Source organism: Malus domestica, chromosome 12 (genome assembly GCF_042453785.1).
Source record: "Malus domestica chromosome 12, GDT2T_hap1".
NCBI lineage: Eukaryota > Viridiplantae > Streptophyta > Magnoliopsida > Rosales > Rosaceae > Malus > Malus domestica.
Window position 1 is genome coordinate 13,247,203 of NC_091672.1, and position 26,565 is coordinate 13,273,767.

Below are 26,565 nucleotides of genomic sequence, written 5' to 3' on the forward strand. Positions count from 1 at the left end.
TGGTATTATTCCATTTTATTACTTGTCGATTCCTTTACTTGTGTTGTCATCATTCTTGTGAGTTTTTAAGTTACAACAACAAATCTGTCTAAGTTGCTTAGTTTAAGTCATTTAATATGGTTCTTGCAAAACAAGTGATTGTATAGGTCCAATTAGTCCCTGTGGATTCGACACCCTTACTTGTGCTATTATACTCAATATGTTTTAGCATTGGGAAGGATTAAAACATATCATCAACATTTTCTCCTTGTAAATACGAGAGTTCTCGTAAGCTTCATTCCTAACTTCCTCAAGCTCGTTCAATTGAAGTTTCCTATGAAGACCTGCGGCATCAATGTCCATATTAAAGGTTTTGATGGCCCAATGTGCTTTATGCTCCAATTCAACCGGAAGATGGCATGGTTTCCCATAAATGAGCCGAAATGGGGACATTCCAATTGGTGTTTTGTAGGCCGTGCGATACGCCCATAATGCATCATTCAAGCGCAAGCTCCAATCTTTCCGGTTTGGTCCTACGGTCTTCTCCAAAATCTGCTTGATTTCTCTATTTGACACCTCCGCTTGCCCACTTGTTTGAGGATGATAAGGTGTTGCCACCTTATGCGTGACACCATATTTCTTGAGTAGTGCTTCAATGGTGCGATTGCAGAAATGAGAGCCCCCATCACTTATAAGTACCCGCGGCATTCCAAACCTTGCAAAAATGTTAGTCTTAACAAAATCTGCAACCACTTTAGAATCATTAGTACGGGTGGCTCTTGCTTCCACCCATTTCGAAACATAATCAACCGCAAGTAGAATATAAACAAAACCATGAGATGAAGGAAAAGGACCCATGAAATCTATGCCCCAAACATCAAAAATTTCAACATTAAATATGGGGTTTTGCGGCATTTGGTCCTTTGGTCCTATATTTCCAGTTCTTTGACAACGGTCACATGCAATGCAAAAAGTTCTAGCATCCTTAAAAATAGTAGGCCAATAAAAACCACATTCAAGTACTTTACGTGCAGTCCTTTGAGTGCCAAAGTGACCTCCACATGCATAAGTGTGACAAAAGTTTAAAATAGACTGAATTTCAGAATCATGCACACACCTACGAATGATTTGATCAGAGCAATATTTCCATAAATAAGGATCATCCCACACATAATTTCGTGCATCATACTTAAGTTTATCACGTTGGTTTTTATTGAACTCACTTGGAATGACTTTAGATGCTAAATAATTAACTAAATCCGCATACCATGGCATACTAACCTCAATGGACATCAATTGCTCGTCCGGGAATGTCTCTGGGATCGGCACAACCTCCTCTTCATGCACCAAACGGCTCAGGTGATCAGCCACAACGTTCTCACTTCCTTTCTTGTCTCGGATTTCGATATCGAACTCTTAGAGGAGAAGCATCCATCGAATAAGCCTTGGTTTAGCCTCCTTCTTCGTGAGCAAGTACTTCAACGCTGCATGATCAGTGTAAATTATTACTTTAGTGCCAAGTAAATAAGAACGAAACTTATCTAAAGCAAAAACAACGGCAAGAAGTTCTTTTTCCGTTGTGGAATAGTTCAATTGAGCATCGTTCAAGGTCCGAGAGGCATAATATATGACGTGTGGCTGTTTGTCCTTCCTTTGTCCCAAAACAGCGCCTAGAGCATAATCGGACGCATCGCACATAAGCTCGAAGGGAATGCTCCAATCTGGTGGCCGAATGATCGGGGCCGAAGTTAGCATCTCTTTGAGGTGTTTGAACGCCTTTCCACACTCCTCGTTGAATTCGAAGGACACATCCTTTTGGAGAAGTCGGCATAGGAGTGTGGAAATCTTTGAAAAGTCCTTGATGAATCGCTTATAAAATCCTGCGTGGCCAAGAAAAGAACGTACCTCTCTAACCGAAGTTGGAGAGGGTAAGTAGCGTACAAGATCTATTTTCGATTTATCAACTTCAATTCCCCTTTCAGAAACGATGTGCCCTAAAACGATGCCTTGTTTTACCATAAAGTGACACTTTTCCCAATTTAAAACAAGGTTCGTTTCCACGCATCGTTTTAAGATTAATGTGAGATTTTCCAAGCAACCATCAAACGAATCGCCAAAGACACTAAAATCATCCATGAATACCTCAATAATCTTCTCAATAAAATCGGAAAAGATACTTACCATGCATCTTTGGAACGTGGCCGGTGCATTGCATAATCCGAATGGCATGCGCCGGTAAGCAAAAGTACCAAATGGGCACGTGAAGGTGGTCTTTTCTTGGTCGTCCGGAGCTATGACAATTTGATTGTATCTCGAATAACCGTCAAGAAAACAATAAAAAGAATGACCGGCTAACCTTTCTAACATTTGATCGATGAATGGTAGTGGAAAATGATCCTTCCTTGTGGTGTTGTTGAGCTTCCTATAGTCAATGCACACTCTCCAACCTGTTTGAATACGGGTTGGCACAAGCTCATCCTCGGCATTCTTCACCACAGTAACTCCGGACTTCTTCGGGACAACTTGAACCGGTGAGACCCAACGGCTATCCGAAATTGGATAAATCACTCCACAATCGAGAAGCTTTATAATCTCCTTTTTCACAACTTCCATCACCGGAGGGTTGAGCCGGCGTTGAGCCTCTCGAGTTGGTTTAGCCCCCTCCTCTAGAAATATGCAATGCATGCATGTTGTAGGGCTAATTCCCTTAATATCGGCCAATGTCCATCCAATGGCTGTTTTGTGCTCTTTCAACACCCGAATCAACTTTTCTTCCTCTAATGCCGTGAGTGATGAAGAGACAATGACGGGCAACGTCTCTTCATCTCCCAAGAATACATACTTTAAATGATCCGGCAACGGTTTAAGCTCAAGAACGGGGGCCTGAATCACAGAAGGTAACAACGTATTAGTGGAAACGGGAATTGGAATTGGGTTAGAAGGCTTACCACGATGTTGGGGCAATGATTCCAAGGCAGCCACAAGCTCGGCATGCTCCTCCTTAGGTACGGCCAGATTGGGCTTCATGCCAAGTCCTTGTGCAATCGTCGTTTCAAGGGGATCGTCTTCCAACATATCAAGATAATCCTGCGCCAATTCATCCAATATATCAATAGAAAAACAAGAATGATCATCTTTAGGAAATTTCATAGCTTCAAAAATGTTAAAGTTAATAATCTCCCCATCAAATTCCATTGTCAACGTCCCTTTGAACACATCGATCTTGGTGCGTGCTGTTTTCATGAAAGGCCTCCCAAGTAGAATCGGCAATGGGGTGACATTTGGTGAGTCCTCCATCTCTAAGACATAGAAATCCGCTGGAAATATCAAGTTATCCACCTGCACCAACACATCTTCCAAAACTCCTTTCGGATATGCATTAGAACGATCGGCTAATTGAATTATAACACCATCGTTTTTAAGTTCTCCTAAGTTCATGGATGCATATATTGAGTAGGGCATGACGTTAATTGAAGCTCCTAGATCTAACATAGCATGTTCAAATTTAGTATTGCCTATAACGCATGGAATTGTAAAACTTCCCGGATCTTTGCATTTAGGGGGTAGTTTTCTTTGCAAAACAGCGGAAACATTCTCACTTACCTGGACCACCTCTTTGTTCGAAATTCTCCTTCTTGTTGTGCATAGTTCCTTTAAAAACTTGGCGTACCTAGGTACTTGCTTAATTGCGTCAAGAAGAGGTATATTGACTTGCACTTTCCGAAACGTCTCCAAAATGTCTTTCTCGTTCTCCTCCTTCTTGGATTGCTTCAACCTGCCAGGAAAAGGCACGTTTAGTGGAATAGAACTAGGAGAAGTTGGAATTGAACTTACCTTGGCCGAATTATATGGATTGGAAGTGCAAGATGGCTGCGGCAAAGGTGGTTCTCTCCTTGCCGTGGGTGTTGCTTGTGTGTTCTCTTCAAACTGCAACTTTTCATCCTCTTCATGACTTGTTTTGGATGCTTGGGGTTCGGTTCCAACTTGTTTGCCACTCCTCAATGTAATTGCTTTGGCGGTTTCGAATCCCCCTTTTGGATTTGCAACGGTTGAACTAGGGAGTCTTCCTTGGTCTCGAAACTGTCCCATAAACTCGGCAATTTGCCCCACTTGCTTCTCCAACTCGTCCACCTTCTTGTCCCTAGTCTGCATGCCCTGCGCCATAGAAGTTAGTAAATTAAAAATTTGATCATTATCAATAGAAGAACCTGATTTTTGGGCGGGTTGTGCTTGGGTTTGATTTGGTGCAAACGGCTTTTGATAGAAACCCGGGGGTTGTTGCCTAAACGTGCTTTGTTGTTGGCCTTGTTGGGGTTCTCGCCATTTGAAATTCGGATGATCACGCCAACCGGGATTGTAGGTGTTAGAAAAGGGATCATTCCTTTGTTGGTATTGTTGCCCAAAGCCCACGGCATTGAGGGTCTCCCACCCTCCATTCTCAATCAATTGTGGGCACTTGTCCGTAGGATGTCCTTGCATGGAACATACGCCACATGCACTTACATTTTGAACTTTTGGCCCTTCCACAACCTGAGAAAGCAAAGTAGTAAGGTTAGCCATTTGATTTTGAAGTTCGGTTATGGCACTTACCTCATTCACTTGGAGTTGCCGTGGGGTGCCTCTTTGTCCAACACCTTCGTATTGTTGAGCGTTCAACGCTCGATTAGCAATCAAAGTCTTTGCTGCCGTGGGGGTCTTGTCCACCAAGGCTCCTCCCGCCGAAGCATCTAGCATTTGTCGTTCGATTGGTAAAAGTCCCTCGTAGAAGTATTGTAGAAGAAGCTCCTCCTTCATTTGATGCTGTGGACAAGAAGCAACAAGAGATTTAAAACGTTCATAATATGTAGGAAAAGACTCACCTTCTTCTTGTTGAATTCCACTTATCCTTTTTCGTAGGAGGATGACTCGAGAAGTTGGGAAAAACTTCTCCAAGAAAGCTCGCTTCATGCTCTCCCAAGATGTGACCGTTCCGGGAGCTAATTCATATAACCAATCTTTCGCCTTATCCATAAGAGAAAAGGGAAAGGCCTTCATCTTCAATATACTCCCGTCGACATTGATTGGAGTCATGCTTGAACACACCACCTCGAATTCTTTCAAGTGCTTGTTAGGATCCTCCATGGACAACCCATGGTACTTCGGAATATGGTGGAGCAAACTCGACTTTAACTCGAATTCCCCGGTCTTTCCTTGGGCAGCCGCCGGATATTGAATACATAGAGGTGCGGCATTGTCCAATCCCGAAGCCGAGAGCTCCTTGATTGTACGATTGTCTTATGCCATGACTGTCTCAACTTCACCCACTTGAGCCGTGGGTTCCTCTTCCTCTATCTCAACTTCGGCTTCCGAATTTGAACTTGATTCACTAGGTTCTGGATTCTTCCTCTTTCGTCTCAACTCTCGTTCAAAATCGTCGTCAAAGTCCAAGATGTGTTCACGAACCGGATGAGAGCTCCGAGTCATAAACTAGTACCTAAAACAAGAAACAAAAACAAAGTAAAAATCTGGACTCAATTAAAACAAATTGAAATAAAACAATCCGAGGGATTAGCAACTTTGCTAATCCCCGGCAACGGCGCCAAAATTTGGTGTGAAAATTATGTTGACACTCAAATTAACCCTCTTTTTATCAATTGTAGCAAAGTATGTAAGTAGGGATCGTTCTAAACCGGGGATTAGGAGGGATTGCAAAATCACTTGAAAACAGACTCAAATACGTAAAAACAAGTTTAAAACACTAAACTAAACTCAAATAATGCAAAACTAAACTTTAAAACACCAAAACAAACCAAAAGACTCAAAACAGCCCAAAAACACTCAAAACTGCCTTAAAACCACAATCTGGGCAGTTTTGAACACTAGACTCAATCTTGGACGAAAATTGGTTTTATCTTGACCTAAGACACTTAAAAACATAAACTAAAGTGATTTCTAACTACTATGACTCAACTAAGTAAATGGGGATTGATTTTGGACGAATTTAACTTTTAAAACAAAAACTTTAAAAACAAACTTTAATGAAAACGATTTTGATGAAATAGAATGGGGAAAGGCTAGTTAGAAGGTTCCTTCTCCACACATGAAACATATGCATACGACTCGATCTCCAATTACTCTTTCAACAAACCATGAATGACAATGCCCCAAATTAACTAGATTGACCAATTAACTCTCAGATTTCCCTAGATTCATTGAATTGAATGGGATACGCATTACAACCAAATTATTCTTATCAAGGACCCTAACTATGGAATACGCATGATAGAGACACATATCAAAGATCATTAAGTTCAATGGAAATCATAAGCATTGACGAGGCATTCATAACTATGGGATACGCATGTTACTCTTGCCTAGGATTTACTTAACACAATCGTGACTAGCGACTTTTACCACTTATGAATATAAGTTAATAACGATTAGGTGAAATTCCCTTATACTCTAGCATCAAATTCATGCATGCAAACTAAGTGTCGACCCTCAATCAACATACATAAACATGTTATCAATCAAATAGATAAGTAAACCACATTCGCGATTCATGAAATCATAATTGGAAGAAATCAAGTCATATAAAACATATGATCATGGCTTTGAATTCCCCTCTAACTATAAAGAAATTAGTTCCTCATGTTCGCAAATACACAAAGACAAATAAATTTAAACATTGACATAAAGATAGAAAACACCTAGAAACGCTCCACAATCCAAGCTCCTTGAATGGCATGCACGGCTCCAAGTTGTCTTCCTTCTTCTCCTTGCAAACTCACGGCACAAGAGGTATGAATGGTGAATGATGTAGTGAAAATCTGGTAGAGGGTGGTGAATGAATAGGTGCGGCAAGGCCTTGTATTTATAGGCTGAAAATTCACATTCCTAGGTAGCAAAGGACAAGGTTTTAAAGGCCTAAATTGCATAGGATAATAACATCCAATCCTATAAGGAAAACAAGTCAAAAACCCAAAGGGATTGGGAGATAATGTGCAGCAGAAAGAGTGTAAAAAGATAAGGCTTCTAGACACCAAAAATCCCAAGGGAAATAGGAATTAGGTGCGGCAAGGATCTAGGGTTCTAGAAGGATAATGCAAGGCAGATTTTTAGGCTTCTAGAAAGGTTCTTAGGTGTCATCTTGATAGGATAAGATCAGGTCATCTAGAAATCCCATTTTAAGCATCCTAATCTAATTAGAAACCCTCCTAAGTGGCTGGAATGTGGATAGTTTAGGATAAGGATAAGATAGGATAGGATAAGATAAGCTAAGATAAGGTTATGGATGAGGTTTTGGATAATACTCCTTATCTTGAGCTGATTCTTTGGCTTTAATTCTTCTTCTTCATGTAGGAAACCTTGCTTGAGTAGGAAACTTCATATATCTAGGAATCCATCTTCAATTAGGACTCCTTTAGTGATTAGGAATCCCAATTCATTTAGGAATCCTTCATTCAAGTCATTTCCTTCTTCAACTAGGAAACTTTGTATCTTCAATTCTTCAACTTTGAAACGCCTTCCTAGCTTCACCAATTCCTCAAATTCGTCCATCCCTTGTGCTTCATGTGCATGAACTCCATTTTAGCCCAATTTTGCTCCAAAATGCTCCAAATTGCATCCTTTTGCTCACTTTGTATCTAAAACCTGAAAACACATGAAAATAGCTTAAAAGACTAACTTAACTAAGAAAACACAACATAAATGCATAAGAACTAACTAACTAAGGCGCATAAATATGCTCCTATCACATGTCCCAACACAATTCCTTGTTTCACCATAAATTGGCACTTTTCCCAATTGAGAACCAAATTTGTTTCCTGACATCTTTGAAGTACTAAAGAGAGATGGTTAAGACATTCATCAAAAGAGGAACCAAACACTGAAAAATCATCCATAAATACCTCAATGAATCTTTCTACCATGTCAGAAAAGATTGCCAACATGCATCTTTGGAATGTTGCTGGAGCATTGCAAAGTCTAAAAGGCATTCTCCTATATGCGAATGTGCCAAAGGGGCAAGTAAATGTAGTTTTCTCTTGATCCTCTGGAGCAATTGCAATTTGATTGTAACCTGAGTAACCATCAAGAAAACAATAGTGTGAGTAACCTGCCAATCTCTCAAGCATTTGATCTATAAAAGGCATAGGAAAGTAATCTTTTCTAGTGCTAGAATTCAACTTCCTGTAGTCGGTGCAAACACGCCAACTAGCCGTGGGCTTTGTGGGCACAAGCTCTTTGTTTTCATTCTTCATCACTGTGATTCCCACCTTCTTGGGTACCACCTGAATAGCACTCACCCATTTGCTATCAGAAATGGGATATATGATTCCCACATCTAACAACTTCAACACTTCATTCCTCACAACTTCTTTCATGTGTGGATTGAGCCTTCTTTGTGGTTCACGGGTTGACTTTGATCCATCCTCCAAAAGAATCCTATGCATGCACATAGTAGGGCTTATTCCCTTGATATCTGCAATAGACCACCCAATAGCTGATTTGGACTCTTTTAACACTCTCATTAGTTTATCTTCTTCATTTGGATTGAGGTCAGAAGCTATGATAACTGGAAGAGTTTCAAATTCAGCTAGATATGCATATTTAAGATGTGGTGGAAGTGGTTTAAGTTCAAGTTTTGGTGCCTTAACAATGGAAGGTATTAGATGTGACCTAGATGGTTCTAAATGCTCTACAAGAGGTGAAACATTCAAAGGATACGGTGCCAACGCTTCCAAGGTAGCTACCACTTCCATGAGTGTGTCTTCTTCATCAAACTCATCTTGAGATTGACTCAAAACAGTTTGTAATGGTTCATTAGATTGTGCCTGCAAGAACTTAGAGAAAATAAGCGAATCAAGCACATCAATGGAATAGCACTCAAGAGATGAAGAAGGATGAGAAAGAGACTCAAACACTTTGAATTTAACGGTCTCTCCTAGCACTGTCATAGTGAGGAGTCCATTTTGCACATCAATGATGGTCTTGGCCGTGGCCATAAATGGTCTCCCAAGCAAGATAGGCAACTCTCGGTCATGTATAGGTGCTTCTTCCATGTCCAACACTACAAAATCTGCAGGCAAGATTAGTTTATCAACTTGGACTAGAATATCTTCCACTATACCTCTTGGATATTTCACGGATCTGTCTGCAAGTTGTAATGAGATGGTGGTAGCTTTCAAATCCCCCAAACCTAGTTGAAGGTACACGGAATAAGGCATTAAGTTGATGCTAGCACCCAAATCAAGCATCGCCTTCTCTACTTTCTTGTCCCCTATGGTGATGTTGATAGAGAAACTTCCTGGATCCTTGAGCTTTGGTGGAAGTTTTCTTTGCAAAACGGCACTCACATTCTCGGACACCACCACCTTCTCATTTGGTCCATACTTCCTTTTGTAGCTGTTTAACTCCTTGAAGAACTTCCCATACGCCGGCATGTTCCTAATGACATCAAGCAAAGGCAAGTTAACATTCACTTTGCTTAACATATCAAAAATTTCCTTGAATGACTTATCCTGCTTGCTCTTGGCAAGTCTTCCAGGGAATGGTATTGGTGGAGTGTATGGTTTCTCGGCCTTGTGAAGATTTGGTGCTTCAAATGAGGAAGTAGCATGGCTTGGTTCCTCATTTAGTTTCTCATTTTCTCCTTGAGTAACCCCTGTATTCACCTGATCAGATTCATTAGTAACTTCATTGCCAACTCTATTATCAATAACCTTACCACTTCTAAGTGTAGTGATTGCTTTGGCTTGTTCTTGGTTCCTTTGGAGTATCACGGGTTGGCTTGGAAATTTTCCAACTTCTCTTTGGTTCAAGGCATCTGCAATCTGCCCCAATTGTGTCTCCATTTTGGTTAGAGCCGCCGAATGTTGTTGGAGAGTGCTATTTGTGGCATGTTGGAATTGCAAGGTATTTTGGGCTAACAACTTAACTGTATCCTCAAGAGTAGTGGCAGGTTTTGGTTGGAAATTTTGGAATTGATTGTTGTTTTTCCATGAAAGGTTGGGATGATCTCTCCAACTTGAATTATATGTATTGGAGTACACATCATTCCTTGGCCTTTGATTGTAAGAATTCATGAGGTTCACTTGCTCTTGAACATAGTCGGGGTAAGCCTTCCTGATGAGTAAGATGGTTTGGTATGTTGCAAATGGCACACACTTCATTTGCTTTTGGCACCATGTTGAGCACGGATTCAAGCTTCCTTTCTAGGTTAGCTACCTGCAAAGAAAGATCATGATTAAAGCTTGTTTCATAGACTCCAACTTTCTTACCCCTTAAATCTTTGTGTTGGGTATTAGACCCCAACATCTCATAAATGTTGTATGACTCTTGGGCATTCTTTTTCTTCAAGGCTCCACCTGCTGCATTATCAACAGTTGATTGACATGTTTGGGTTAGTCCATCATAGAAAAGTTGCATTTGTAAGTGAAAAGGTAACCCATGGTGCGGACATTGCAGCAAAAGGCCTTTAAAGCGCTCCCAACACTCATTGAAAGGTTCTCCATCATCTTGTTTGAAGTTGAAGATTTGTCCCCTTAATGTGGCTGTCTTTTGAGTGGAAAAGAACTTCTCCAAGAACTTCTTAGCTACGGCATCCCATGTGGTAAGGGAACCTGGTGTTAGAGTCATCAACCAACTCTTGGCCCTATCTTTCAAGGTGTAAGGAAACACTCTCAACCTCAAATTTGCTTCACTTACTCCCTGCAAAGGTAAACCACTCACAACATTGTAAAACTCTTTAATATGAGCTAAAGGGTCTTCATTAGGTAAACCATAAAAAGAGGGAAACATATGGAAATGTGAAGATTTAAGATCATAATTTCTAGCTTCTGTGGGCAGCAAGATGCATGAAGGTGAATTTGGTATGATTGGTTGAGCAAAGTCCTCCAAAGCTCGAAGCTCATCTTGGTTGCCCGCCATCTCTTCCTCTCTTTCCCAATTAAAGTGCTCAGATCCTTTACTTGTTGAACTAGATGAATTCTCTTCCTCCTCTTCACGGATAATGGAGGAACTTGATGGCACAAAGTTGTCCAAAGTGTGGCCCTTTAATCGTTCAATTCTTTGGCCTAACTCAACAAGTCTATTTGACATATACTACCTGAAACAAAATAACACAAGTTCGAATGAAAATCAAGAATCTACGTACAATGAAAAGAACAAAGTTTAAATAGCAAACAAGCAATTACAAGGGACTGAAATCAATCCCCGGCAACGGCGCCATTTTTGTTGATGTTTTGTTCCTTCCTCATACTAAAATATGTTTAGTATAATGGCATAAGCAAGGGTGTCGAATCCACAGGGACTAATTGGACCTTTACAATTACTTGTTTTGCAAGAACTATAAGAAATGAGTAGAACTAACCAACTTAGACAGATTTGTTGTTGTAACTTGAAAACACACAAGAATGAAATGAATACAAGTAAATGAATCAACAAGTAATAAAATAGGATAACACCAATGTAGATGAAGCTAGGGATTCGGTTTCACCATAGCTAAACCAATTCCATGCTTGTTAAGTCAGTTTATGCTCAGCAATCTACCTAATTCTTGAGTTTGTTTCACTTAGATTTGATCAACTATATGATGTGTAGATTTGATCAAATGTTCCTAATCATGAACCTAATTGTGATGTGCAACTTTGGTTCCTAATTAAGAATGTGTCATGCATAAGAAACTTTCATAAAACCACAGGAAACACTCGGCAGGATGTTTGCAAAACATCTCCTTCAATCATTCCCATATCTACCAAGATTATGCATGATGTGTGCTTTTAATATTGGCTATACAACTTGTGGTTAATTCAAATGGTGATCAAGCATTAAAATCAACATACAAAGTCACAATTAAATCAGAGAATGAAACAAGAATTAAATGGATCAACTGAGCATTCTGAATTAACTACATGGCAATCTTGCTAGGCTACATCGAATCCCTAGAAAGAGATTAGTTACACTTCATGTTTACAGAATGTTTGACATAAAAATATACAACATGAGTGAACATAGAATTAAGGAGAAGGAACCCTTGAAGCAAAACTGATGTTGAAATCCCTTAAGAGTTGCCTTCCGTGTTGGTTCTCCAAGTGTGTTGTAAATGAAGTGGATCGGCTATGATTGAATGGTTTTCTGTAAAATGGGAGAGAAAATGGACAGAAAAATGGAGCAGCTATGTGTGTGAATGATCGAAAACTGAATCCCCAAAATAAGTGCTTTTTGCATAGTTTTATTAGGAGGGGAATGTGGCTGCCAACATAAAGAATGGAGCTGGAAAATGCATATGTGAGCTGGAATCGGTGGATTTCTGGGATGGTGGATGCACGGCACAAAGATAATATGCATGTGTGTGGTTTATTTAATTGAAGATGCATGTGCAATGTCTGCAACTAGGGAGTGGACAACCTGGAATTGGTTGTACCAAGCTGGAACAAGGGCTGACAAAGCACGGCATGGTGTGTGATGTTGGTGTAGAAGTGGCTGAATGGTTTAATTAATGGGAGTGGATGTTTTTGGTGCAAAAGGGAGCTGGAAAGGTAATGGAATGCACGGCCAGGTTGTGAACATGCATGTGAATGCATGTTTTGGTGTTAGAACCACATAATCAGACTTCAATGTTTTTGCCTTGTTTAGAATCACCCAATATGGTCGAATTTCACCACTTAACACTTCCACATCCTTTCCTGAAATTCCAGCAGCCAAATGTTTCCTAGATTCTTCATTTGGACTTCAAATTAACTCCCTAGAATCCTCTCCACGTTTGGAATAATGCTCAGCTATCAAAAGGAATATTTTTACTTCATTTACCTTCCCATTGATTCAAATACACACTTGGCTGCACACTAACACCAAATAATGTAAAATGCAACTAGTTTAATCCAAAAACATCACAAAGATGCCAAATAAGGAAGATATAAATGCATGCAAAATGAGACTTATCAACTCACCTTCTTCTTGTTGAATTCCACTTATCCTTTTTCGTAGGAGAATGACTCGAGAGGTTGGAAAAAACTTCTCTAAGAAAGCCCGTTTCATGCTCTCCCAAGATGTGACTGTTCCGGGAGCTAATTCATATAACCAATCTTTCGCCTTTTCCATAAGAGAAAAGGGGAAAGCCTTCTTCTTCAATATACTCCCGTCCACGTTTACCGGAGTCATGCTTGAGCAAACGACTTCAAACTCCTTCAAGTGCTTGTTTGGATCTTCCATGGACAGCCCATGGTACTTCGGAATGTGATGTAACAAGCTTGACTTCAATTCGAACTCGGCAGTTTTGTCCTGAGCCGCCCTAGGGTACTGGATACATAGAGGTGCGGCATTATCCAATCCCGAAGCGAAAAGCTCCTTGATCGTTCGGTTGTCCGCTGCCATGTCTTCCACTTCCTCTTCAACTTCAGAAACGGACTCGGAACTTGCACTTGATTCACTAGGTTCCGGGTTCTTCCTCTTTCGTCTCAACTCACGCTCAAAATCATCGTCAAAGTCTAAAATATGTTCTTGAACCGGATTAGAACTCCGAGTCATAAACAAGTACCTAAAACAAGAAACAAAATAACATAAGAATCTGATCTAATAAGAAAAACGAAAATAACAATCCAAGGGATTAGCAAAGTTGCTAATCCCCGGCAACGGTGCCAAAAATTTGATGTGAAATATATAAGCACTCAAATTAAACCCTCTTTTTATCAATTGTAGCAATATATGTAAGTAGGGATCGTTCTAGACCGGGGATTAGGAGGGATTGCAAAATCACTTGGAATTGACTCAAAAACGTAAAAACAAGTTTAAAACACTAAAATAGACTCAAAGAATGCAAAACTAAACTTTAAAACACCAAAACAAACCAAAAGACTCAAAACAGCACCAAAACACTCAAAACTGCCTTAAAAACACAATCTGGGCAGTTTTGGACACTAAGCACCAAATTGGACGAATTTGGGTTTTAACTTGAATCAAAACACTTAAAAACACAAAGTAACACACTTACTAACTAATTTGACACTTTAAAACAAAGGGGGATTGGTTTTGGACGAATTTAAAACAAAACAAACTTTGTAATTAGAACAGATTGTAAAAACGAATTTGATTTAAATGGGTGAATGGAAGGCTAGCTAAGGGGTTCATCTCCACACATGTTATACTTGCATACAAAACGATTTCCAATTGCTTTTCAATAAACCATGAATTCTCAATGCCCCAAGTTAATTAGGTCCACTTAAATTAACCTTCAGATTTTCCTAACGTTATTGAATTGGATGATTGCATACGACAACCCAAAACATTCCCCACAAGTCCCCTACATGATTGCATAATAGAGATACAAGCAAGAATCATTAAGTTCTATGAAAACCATAAGCATTGACGAAGCACTTGTTACTATGATTGCATGAAACTTATGCCAAGAATTTACTTAACGCGATTGAGATCATCAACCTTTACTATTTGTGAATATAATTCCATAACGATTAGGTGAAATTTCCTTATATCCTAGCATTCAATTTATGCATGATAATTAAGCGTGCACTCTCAACCAACACACACAACTTAATGTAATTCTCATAGATAAGTAAATTGAATTCACAACTTATGAAACGCAATTAGAAGTAATCAAATCATAACACAAGCATAAACATGTATTTCGAATCCCCCCCTAGCCAAGGGGGGGTTTAGTTCCTCATACGCACAAAACAAAGAGAATTGAATTTAAACATTGAAATCAAAGGAAAAGAAACACCTAGAAATTCCAGCGACGCGAACTTGAATTGCATGAACTTCCGAGCTTCCTTCTCCTCCTCCTTGGTGCGGCAAAGGATTTTAGGGACAGGTTGGGACTTTAGGTGTATGGATGCATGGTTATAGATGGATGTAGTAGTGTTTAGGGGATGGGGATGGTGCGGCAAAGGTGTGGAGAGGTGCTTGGACGAATTTCTGACTTTGTGGAATGAATGAATGTGTATGAGAGGTGATGTGAATGAATGGGTGCGGCACCATGTATTTATAGGGTCCTAAAAGTCTAGCAAATCAGATTAGGATTTGGAGGATTAAATCCCATTAGGAAAGGGCTTAAAACAATCAGATTTTGGGTAGGAAAGGTCCTCCTAGGTGCGGCAGGAATGGATTAGAGGGATAAGGCTTCTAGATGGCCTTGCAAGGCAAGGAAATCAGTTTTCTAGAAGGCCTAGGGTGCGGCATTAGAGGATAGGGCAGATTTGGGCTTCTAGAAACCTTCTAATGCAAGGAAAACTCACGGCAAGGATGGATAAGGTTTCTAGAACAAGGATGAGGTATCCTACATGGATAAGGTGCCCTAAATGGATAAGGATTCCTCATTGCACTTGGAAACTTTGCCTATTAGGATTAGGAAACCTTGTTTGTTGTCATTCCTTCTTCATCTTGGACTCCTTTTCCTTCTTGGACTTGGAAAACTTCTTTCTTGCTTCACTCGAGACCATTTGGATTTTGACTTTCCTACATCAAGTAGGAAACCTTGTTTGAGTAGGAATCTTCATCTTCAAGGAATCCTAATTCAACTAGGAAACCCATTTTGACTAGGAATCCTAATTCAACTAGGATTCCATCTTCACTTAGGCGCTTTCCTACTTCGACTAGGAAACCTTGTTCAAGTAGGAAACATCATCTTCAAATCTTCAATTTCGTCCATCCTCTTGGCTCCAAGCATATGACATCCATTCCAAGCTTAACTTTGCTCCAAAAGGCTCCAAAATGCATCCTTTTTCATATTTTGCCCTTAGAACCTGAAAACACATAAAACTAGCTTAAAAGACTATTTTACTAAGCAAAAACACTATAAATGTATAAGAACAAGCTCAACTAAGGCGCATAAATATGCTCCTATCAGTTACTATGATGAGCATGAAACTCTTGCCAAGAATTTATTTAACGCGATCGTTTATAAGCGACCTCCACTACTTGTGAATATAAGTTTGTAACTATTAGGTGAAACTCCCTTATACTCTAGCATCATATTCATGCATGCAAACTAAGTGTGGACTCTTAATAAACATACATGAATAAGTTATCAATCAAGCAGTTAAACAAATTGAATTCACAACTTATGAAATCACAACTGAAGGTAATCAAATCATATTGCAAGCATGAACATGGTTTCAAATTCCCCCCAAGCTAAGGGGGGTTTAGTTCCTCATACTCACAAAGCAAAGATAAACAAATTTAGACATTGAAAACAAAAGAATGAAAACACCTAAAAACGCTCTAACAATCCAACTTGAATGGCAAGCACGTCCAAGGGTCCTCATTCTTCTCTTTCTTGCGGCACAAGGTGTGGTTTGATGGATGAGTGGTAAATTATGGTGGTGGATGGATATAGGTGAGTTATGGTGAAGGGTGGATCGGTGGATTGTGTTCTCACCCAAGGAAGGAAAGTGTAAGTGTATAGAGTTGTGAGATGTGAATGTAGTGTCTTTGGATGGATCTTTCCTCCTCCCCCTTGTTATGGTGAAGGGTGGATGTATTTATAGGCGAGGGAGAGGACCACCATCTAATTAAGGTGGTAGTGGTGTATGTTGTGGTAATGAGTGGATGTAATGGGTGTAGTGGGTGAGTGTTTGGTAATGAGTGGATGTAATGGGTGTATTGGAAGGATGTTTGGTAATGAGTGGATGTAATGGGTGTAGTGGATGAGTGTTTGGTAATGAGTGGATGTAATGGGTGTAGTGGATGGATGTTTGGTAATGAGTATATGTAATGGGTGTAGTGGGTGGATGTTTGGTAATGAGTGGGTGTAATGAGTGTAGTGGATGGATGTTTGGTAATGAGTGGATGTAATAGGTGTAGTGGATGAGTGTTTGGTAATGAGTGGATGTAATGGGTGTAGTGCATGAGTGTTTGTAGTTGTAGGTCAACACACTTGCACACACACATGTTGATTTCTAGCCTTCTAATCTTCAAAAACGTCCATCCTCATGTCTCCATTCTTGCACTATCCAATCTTGGCCCAAAAATGCTCCTAAGTGCTCCAAAGAGCACTTTGTTGTCAACTTTGTTATTTGAACCTACAAACACACGAAAATAGTTTAAAGTACTAAAATAACTAGAATTAAACTAAGTAAATGCCATGAAACAAGCTCACTAAGTTGCATAAATATGCTCCTATCAAATTCCCCACACTTAGCTTTTGCTAGTCCCTTGAGCAAAACAAAAGAAACAAAATGAAACAAAACAAACAAAACATAACCTAACCTTCCAACATTTGCCTCAGGGATTTCCAATGCACATGACATGTTACAAATCATCATTCCCACAGATTTTGGTTATCTTCACACTTGAGCACCAACTTAATCACAGTCACTACTTACTAGTTCACAATTTACCAATTAAAACAATGTTTTGAATGTAGTAACATGCCTTAGAGAATTTGCTCAATTCCTTACAAGATACTCTCTATTTTCACACACATTTTCTGACTACACACCCTACACTAGTATATGTGAGAAGATTAATGTAAACACGAAAGACTAGGACTCACATATGTTATAACAAAGAAAGCAATTTTCTGGAGTTATTAAGCATGTTTAGATATGATCTCATGAATGGAATGCTACTACTTAGATGCGAGAACCAGTGACACCATATGCTTATACCAATTTCAAACTCCACAAATTGAAACATACAACACTCAAGATTGAAGTCAAGGGTTGTAACAGGGCTTGGGGGTAATGGCTAATAAAGAAAGCATAGGAATAACAAACGTTCTTAAAGCGATAGCAAGCAAAACAATGAAATAGACACTTGGAATTCACTTTAGAATGCAGAATCAACTTTTAAATACAAAGGGAAGATTCATGCAACACTTAGGGCCGAATTCAATGTTTTGGACCCTTTTTTTAACAAACTTTTTTCTTTTCACTCTTTTTTTTTTCTTTTCTACCCGTGCCTTATTAAGGACTTTGGCACACACACACACACACAAGAATCACTTCCCCCACACTTGCTTTCTGCAATACATTGATAAAAAAAGAGTTCATTTTAAGTCATGCTTTACTATGCTTCAAGAACAAGGGTATGGATGGTCCTAAAACTAGGCTAGGTAAGGATAGTGTGGATTAACAAAGAACATAGGCTTAACAAGGCTCAACGGGGTTAAACTTAAACACATAATGAAATAGGGGCACGACAATTTGACTTTGGTGGTCACTACACAACTTCATCTTGAAAATGTGTTATGCAAATCAATAGCATGCTTTGAATGAAATAGGCATGAGTTCTAGCATTTGGAACTAAATGATGAAACGCCTTCTAAGTAGCAACCAAGCAAAGAATAATGAGATCATGCAACGACTTTAGAAAACAATGATGCACAGATTATTAACTCTCCAAATAAACATTTAGGCTCAAGTTTCACAAGGTTGTAGCGTACATTTGAGTTCCTTCTTTCAAGCATGTTACAAAACTGATGATTGCATGTGAATTCATAAATTATAACCACAACCAAGCATACACCAAAGAGTAAATCAAATTTTTATCCAAGTTTATAACTCTCTTTAACAGTCATGTAATTAAAAACCAAATCCTCATTATTGTGTTGGAAGGTACCCTAAGACACAGATAAACATACAAAAACAATTCTTTTGGGGTTTTTCAAAACAATTTTTCAAATTTTTATGAGATTTTTGGATTTTTATGTCAAAACACACTGAAACACTCCAAAACAGCTTAAAAACACTTAAAACAGAAAGGAACAACACTAGAAGTAATGGGTGATAAACTCCTACGAATTTCATGCAAAACAATCCCCCCCCCCCCCCCCACACACTTAAATCAAACATTGTCCTCAATGTTTCAAGCATAAACTCACACAAAAAACAAGCAAACAAACAAACAACGAATAAACATGACAAGTATGGCAAAGTAAAAACCAGACAGAGTAGAGTTTAAGAACGTAAATATGGTTTTGGAGATATATGATCTTCTTGTCTTTCCACAGCTTTGATCTCGAACTGGTTTGGAATTCTGAGCGAGGAATATGAGAGTTCTTTGGTTTCAATTCAGACTCCTTCTGCTGGGTTGATTTGATTGTGTAGTCTGCATTCTTCTCTGCTTGTTTCTTCTGCACGGTAGGTAGGCACGAGGTAGAGGTGTTGGTCTATTTCTTTCTTCAATCTTTCCAAGTGCTCACCTCTTGCTTTCTTTCTCCTTGTCCTTAGCTGAGGATGAATTAGAAAATTGTCTCCACATGCTTCGATGTAACATTTTCAGTTCCCTTATCTGTTCCCCAGGCAAATGTGGTAGACGAAGATGAAGCATAAAATGTTGAAGATGAGTACTCGAGAGCAAGGCTAGGTAAGCAATCAGGAAAGTGTTCCGGGCAGTCGGTTCCAGATCGGAAGATTGATACCAAGTGCTGGCTGATTGCTCTTTTTCTCCTTGTCCCGAAACAACGACAAGGAGAAGGACAGGGAGAAAACATGATATAAGATACTCTTGCTTTCAACCTTCATGATATGAAATACTTTTGCTTTGGATGAGTTGTTTGCAGAGGTACCCCAAGGAATAAGGAACATTGAGTTACTCGAGAGGGTTTGTTAGAAAGGCATTCTCGGAGAAGAAGAAGGGTTATATATGTCTGCCTTGCAATGGAGGGTGAAGGGTGACATTTATTGGAATTAAAAACCGGTACTATTCTTTCACTCTTGTCAACAACCGTTGGATGATTTAATAGTAAACTTCACGTGCTTTCTACTTCACAAGAGATCTTCGACAGATTGCCCGTAATTTCCGCAAGGCTGAGTGTGCATGTGACAGGTGTTGACACGTCTGGAAAATCAAGTGCCTCTTCGATATCTGGAATCGACACTTCGACAAACCGCCCATGATTTCCGCAAAGCTGACTCTGCATGTGACAGATGCTGATACGTCTGGAAAAGCAGATGCCTCTTCGATATCTGGAATTGGTGCTTCGACAAACTGCCCATGATTTTCGCAAAGCTGACTCTGCATGTGACAGATGTTGATACGTCTGGAAAAACAGATGCCTCTTCGATATCTGGAATCGGCGCTTCGACAAATTGCCTGTGATTTCTGCAAAGTTGACTTGGCATGTGATAGATGCTGACACGTCTGGAAAAGCAGATGCCTCTCCGAAACCTGAGCTTGCCTCTTCGATCGTTAAAATCCCGTCGAGTGCAGAGGTTGCATGTGACAAGTGCGGACAAATCTGGAAAAAAAGATTGGTCGTGGTTTCTGAGCAAGCCTAGCTTTTGAGAAAGCTAGCACCTCTTCGATTTTTAAGTTGGCCTCTTCGATTTCTGAGCTCGCCTCTTCGATCTTTGAAATCCCGTCGAGTGCTGATTTTTATAGAGGTACGCAGGACGTTCAAAGCACACTTGAATTTCTGCCTGTAGAAATGATGTGAAAATTATGTTGACACACAAATTAAACCCTATTTGTGACAATTGTAGTAATGATGTAAGTAGGGATCGTTCCAACCGGGGATTAACTAGGGGTGCTAATCTAATATAAATTGATTTAAAAACACAAAAACTAAACTTAAAGATTCTAACAAGACTACTATGACTCAAAACAGATTTGAAACACTCAAAACTGCCTAAAACAATCAAATTGACTCAAAAAGAAACTAGAACTTGATTTGGACGAATTTGAAAGTGTTTATGACTCCAAATGCTTAAAAACACAAAATAAAACAGATTTGAATGACTAAGACTCAACAAAATATGGGGGGATTGTGTTTGGATGAAATTAAATTAAATGGGCAGATTGTAAAGAAAACAGATTGTATGACAAAATTGTGATGAATCAATGGATGATGGAATAGCTAAGGGGTTCTTCTCCACATATGAAATATATGCAACGTAAATCAATTTCCAGTTATCAATTTAATAAGTTATGAACCTCGACACTCCAAGTTAATTAGGTCCGCTTAAATTAACCTTCAGATTTCCCTAGAATCATTGAATTGGATGAATATGCATCGCAAACAAATTATTCCTAACAGGTTCTCTATATGAACAGCATGATAAAGAAACAAGTTAGAATCATTACGTTCTTTGGAAATCATAAGCATTGACAAGGCATTTGTAACTATGAAAAGCATGATACTCTTGCCAGGAATCTACTTAACACGATCGTGACTAGCGACCTTCACTACTTGCGAATATAAATTCATAACGATTAGGTGAAACAAACTTATATCCTAGCACCAAATTCAAGCATGCAAATTAAGCGTGCACTCTCAATCAACATACAAGAATAAGTTCTAAATCAAACGGTTAAGCAAATTGTATTCACGACTTATGCAACGATAACTGGAAGTAATCAACTTATTTCACATATATAATCATGGTTTTGAATACACCCTTAGCCAAAACGAATTTAGCCAATCATACTTAAAGCAAAACAAAGATTACATGAATTTGACATTGAAATATAAGATAGAATACACCTAAAATTGTTCAACAACTCAGAATGAAGAGCCAAACAATTGAGTGAATCTGTCCCTTTTCCTTGCTTGCGGCAGATTGGGTGTTGATGGTTTCTGGGCTGTTTTGATGATGTAGACTGGATTTTGGGGGGTGTAGAGGCACGGCAAGGGGTGAAGGGTGAGTGTGGAAGAGTGTTTGATGGTTGGAAGGTGGTGGAGAACTCGGCAAAGAGGGTGGAAGAAGGTGGAGCGGCTGCTTGTATTTTTTGGGCGCTAGAATGGTGTTTCTGCGTGAATGGTCAGTGTATCGGGATGTTTGTGGCTGCAAAAGAGAGTTTATTTAAAGGATTTCAGGAATTAAAACCCTAGGTTATTTAGGTAATCAGAAATTAAGTTTAAGGCTTCTAGAAATAGGAAACAAAATCAGAAACTTAAGGGAAATTGACTAAGGGGTGCGGCTAGGGTATGAAACACAAAAGGAATGTGTTTTAATTCAGAAAATAGGAAAGAATCACTCTCCCTTGCACGGCAAGGAAGAGGAAAGGTCAAGGGATGCGGCTGTGATGTAGGAAAGGTTTAGGGAAAGGTTTAAATGTCCTAAAACTGAAGGGAAAGGGTTCCCTTGCATGGCAAGGAAGATGGAATTGTGGAAAAGGCATGTGAGGTGCGGCATTGATGTAAACCATGCAAGAAATGTGTGCTTGATGTCCTAGAATACTTAGAAGACCTTCAAAGTTGATAACACTTAGGGACACTTAGGAAAGGTCAAACCAAAGTAGGAAATCTTGGCTTAACTTTCCTACTTCAAGTAGGAATCCTTGTTGGAGTTGGAATCCTTGTTCTTCTAGGAATCCTCATGTGATTAGGAATCCATCTTCAATTAGGAATCCTTCATCGATTAGGAATCCTTCGTTGATTAGGAATCCTTCATTGATTAGGAAACCTAATTTCTTCAAGTCTTCAATTTATCCACTCCTTTTTGCTCCAAAAGGCTCCAAATTACATCATTTTGCACACTTTGGCCTTAGAATCTGAAAACACACAAAAGTGACTTTAAACACTAAAATAACTAAAGAAACACAACGTAAAAGCATGAGAACAAGCCAATTAAGTCGCATAAATATGCTCCTATCATTAGGATGGATGGGGGTGATAGGAGCATATTTATGCGACTTAATTGGCTTGTTCTCGTGCATTTACGTTGTGTTTCCTTAGTTATTTTAGTGTTTAAAGTCACTTTTGTGTGTTTTCAGATTCTAAGGGCAAAAGATGCATTTTGGAGCCTTTTGGAGCAAAATTGGGCTTGGAATGATTATCACATGCTTGGAGCAAAAGGATGGACGAAATTGAAGACCAAAACATGCAAGGAATCAGCCAAAGAGAGGACGAAAAATTAATTCAAATCAAGGAAGGAAAAGGAATCCAAGAAGAAGAGGGATTGACTAAGTCCAAATTGCCTAATTTGGTCTTAACTTTCCTATTTCCAATCCATTCAATTTCCAGCAGCAAGGAGGCTTCCTAAATAATTTAGGACACTTAAATATAGCTCCTAGAAATCCTAATACCTGCCTAGGAAGTTGCTGCACCCAACCCTCCAACTTACCTTTATTGCCGCACCAAATCTACATGGAAATCACATTCCCTTTATTTTCTAGTCTTTGCCGCACATCACCTTACCTTTCTCCTTTTAATTCTGATTTCTTACCTTTTCTTGGAGGATTTGGAGATTTAAACTTAGCCAATTTCAGTCCCAAACCGTGCCATACCCTTTCCTATACATATATGTTATTGCCGCATCCCCCTTGGCACTTTCCCTTAAGTTTTTTATTTGATTTCCTATTTCTAGAAGCTTTTGACTTAATTTCTGTTTACCTAAATAACCTAGGGTTTTAATTCCTGAAATCCCTTTAAATAAACTTCCTTTTGGCAGCCACAAACATCCCGAATCAATCCCATTCACGCCAGAAACCAGCCACCACTCCTAGACGCGTCCATCCTTCACCACTCTCAATAGTTTCTGCCCAAAAACACTCCTAGCCGCACCATACATCCATCCTAAACACCATTCCACCCTTCTACACCATCCATAACCCCCAAAACCCAATCCATACACTCACCCACTTGTGTGCCGCAGCAAGAAGGAAGAAGGAAGGATCCTTGGATGTTCAAGCTTCATTGTTGGTGCATTCTAGGTGTAATTCGTTTTATGATTTAATTGTGTAATTTCTTTTTGATAGGAGCATATTTATGCGACTTAATTGGCTTGTTCTCGTGCATTTATGTTATGTTTCGTTAGCTATTTTAGTGTTTAAAGTTACTTTTGTGTGTTTTCAGATTCCAAAGCCGAAGTGTGCAAAATGATGTAATTTGGAGCCTTTTGGAGCAAAAGGAATGGATGAATTGAAGACTTGAAGAAATTAGGATTCCTAATCAACGAAGGATTCCTAATTGAAGAAGGATTCCTAATTGAACAAGGATTCCTAATTGAAGAAGGATTCCTAATCGACGAAGGATTCCTAATGGAAGATGGATTCCTAGAAGAACAAGGATTCCTACTCCAACAAGGATTCCTACTTGAAATAGGAAAGTTAAGCCAAAGTTTCCTACTTTGGTTTGATTTTTCCTAAATGTCCCTAAAAGTTCCAGCAATTATGAAGACTTCCTAAGCATTCTAGGACATCAAATACACATCTCTTGCACCTTTTGAACCCTTGCCGCACCCCCCTTGGTATTTCCTCTTCCTTGCCGTGCAAGGCAGAGGGTTATTTCCTGATTCTAAGCTTTAAAACACCTTCCTTTTGTGTTTTAAACCCTAGCCGAATTTCCCTTGCCCTTTCCTTTAATTTTCTGATTTTGTTTCCTATTTCTAGAAGCTTTTGACTTAAATTTCTGTTTACCTAATTAGCCTAGGGTTTTTAATTTCCTAATCCCTTTAAATAAACATGTTTGTGCAGCCACAAACAACCCCATTCAGTCCCATTCACGCCAGAAACATCACCACTCTCTCTGCCGCACCTATCCTTCACCATTCACCATATTTTCTGACCAAAAACCACCCTAGCCGTCCCATACACCTATCCCAGCCATAAACCCATCATTCTACACCATTCATAACCCCCAAAACTCACCCATTCGTGTGCAGCAGCAAGGAGAAAGAAGGAAGGACTCTTGGATGCTTAAGCTTAATCGTTGGTGCATTCTAGGTGTAATTCGTTTTATGATTTCAATGTTTAATTTCTTTTCCTTTCGTTTTGCTACGAACATGAGTGGCTAAACCCCTATTGGTTAGGGGTAATTTCGAAGCCATGACTATGTATGCAAGTTGATTTGATAAATTCCAGTTATGAGTTCTTGAATCGTGAATGCAATTGGCTTAACTGTGCGAGTAATAACTTATTTGTGTTTGTTAATTAGGGGTCGACACTTAATTGGCTTGCATGAATATGTTGCTAGAATATAAGGTTGTTTCACATAATCATCACACACTTATATTCATATGTAGTGAAGGTCACTAGTCACGATCGCGTTAAGTCCAATTCCTAGCATGAGTGACATGATGTCATAGTTGCAAGTGCTTTGTCAATGCTTATAGTTTTCATTGAACGTAATGATCTTTGATTGTATCTTTATTATGATGTCATGTAGGGAACTTTTGAGGAATGCTTTGGGTTGTCGAATGATGTCATCCAATCCAATAACACAAGGAAAACTTGAGAATTAACTAGTGATGTCACGGTTAATTTGGGGCATTGTCATTCATAATTCAACGAAGGAATAACTGGAAATCGAGTCGTTTGCATACTTGTCATGTGTGGAGAAAGAGCCTCTAACTAATCCATCATCCATTTAAAATCCCAAAATCGTTTTCAAATCTGTTTTTACTTTGCAATCTGTTTTGTTAGTTATTTTCGTCCAAATCAAACCCCCATTTATTTTGGAGTCCTAGATTAGTTAGAAAGTGTTTTGGTTTATGTTTTTAAGTGTTTTGGTACAAGTTAAAACCCAAATTCGTCCAATTTGGTGCTTTGTGCTCAAAACTGCCCAGAAAGTGTTTTTAAGGCAGTTTTGAGTCTTTTGGTTGCTGTTTTGAGTTTTTCGTTTGTTTTAGTGTTTTAAACTTTAGTTTTGCATTCTTTGAGTCTAATCTAGTGTTTTAAACTTTGTTTTTGAGTTTTTAAGTCAGTTTCCAAGTGTTTAGCAATCCCTCCTAATCCCCGGTCTAGAACGATCCCTACTTACATACTTTACTACATTTGTCAAAAGAGGGTTTAATTTGTGTGCTTAATATATTTCGCATCAAATTTTTGGCGCCGTTGCCGGGGATTAGCAATTTTGCTAATCCCTTGGATTGTTTTTGTTTCTTTTATTTTACTTTGCTTCAGATTTTATTTAAGTTCCTGACCTAATTTTGTTTTGTTTTTTAGGTACTAGTGCATGACCAAGTTCCAAACCTGTTCGTGAGCATATTTTGGACTTTGACGACGATTTCGAGCTTAACTTTGAGAAGAAGGAGGAACCAACAAGAGTCTAACCCTCCCAATTCCGAATCTGACCTTGAAGAAAACGTACAAGAGGAGGAGGGCTACCTGCAGGGATATTTGAAGAGGTTCAAGGCATGGCGGTGGACAACTGTACACTAAAGAGCTCTTTGGCCTCGGGATTGGATAATGCCGCACCTTTGATAGGAGCATATTTATGCGACTTAGTTGGCTTGTTCTTAAGCATTTATGTTGTTTTTTTCTTTAGTTATTTTAGTGTTTAAAGTCATTTTCAGGCAATTTCAGGTTTAGAGACGAAGTATGCAAAGAAGTGCAAAATGGAGCATTTTAGAGCAAAATTGAGGTAGAATGGAGTGTATGCTAATGGAGCTCAAGGAATGGACGAGTTTGAAGGTCAAAAGGAGCTTAAGAAATGAAGAAATGAAAGTGAAGAACAAAGAATTCAAATTTGGAAACCAAAGTTTCTAAAGTTGGAAGTTTCTATTCTTGGAGGTTTCCATTTTCGAGAGTTTCTATTCTTGGTTTTGGGCTTTTAGATGACCCAAACCCCTAATTCCTTGTGGGACCCTAACCCTAGCCACACCTAGGCTCTAGAATATCCGATTTCCTTGCCTTGCAAGGCATTCTAGAAGGCCCATCTCTAAACCCTAACCCTAGCCGCACCTCCAGGCCTTATTCCCACTAAAA

The 26,565-nt window shown here is 39.2% G+C and overlaps 1 non-coding gene across 1 annotated transcript; it reads left to right on the forward strand.

Moving 5' to 3' along the window:
* Nucleotides 1-10,402: 10,402 nt before the first annotated feature.
* LOC114823461 (small nucleolar RNA R71) lies at nucleotides 10,403-10,513 on the forward strand. Its single transcript, XR_003771532.1, has one exon. It is a non-coding gene; the product is annotated as a small nucleolar RNA R71 (small nucleolar RNA).
* Nucleotides 10,514-26,565: the final 16,052 nt, after the last annotated feature.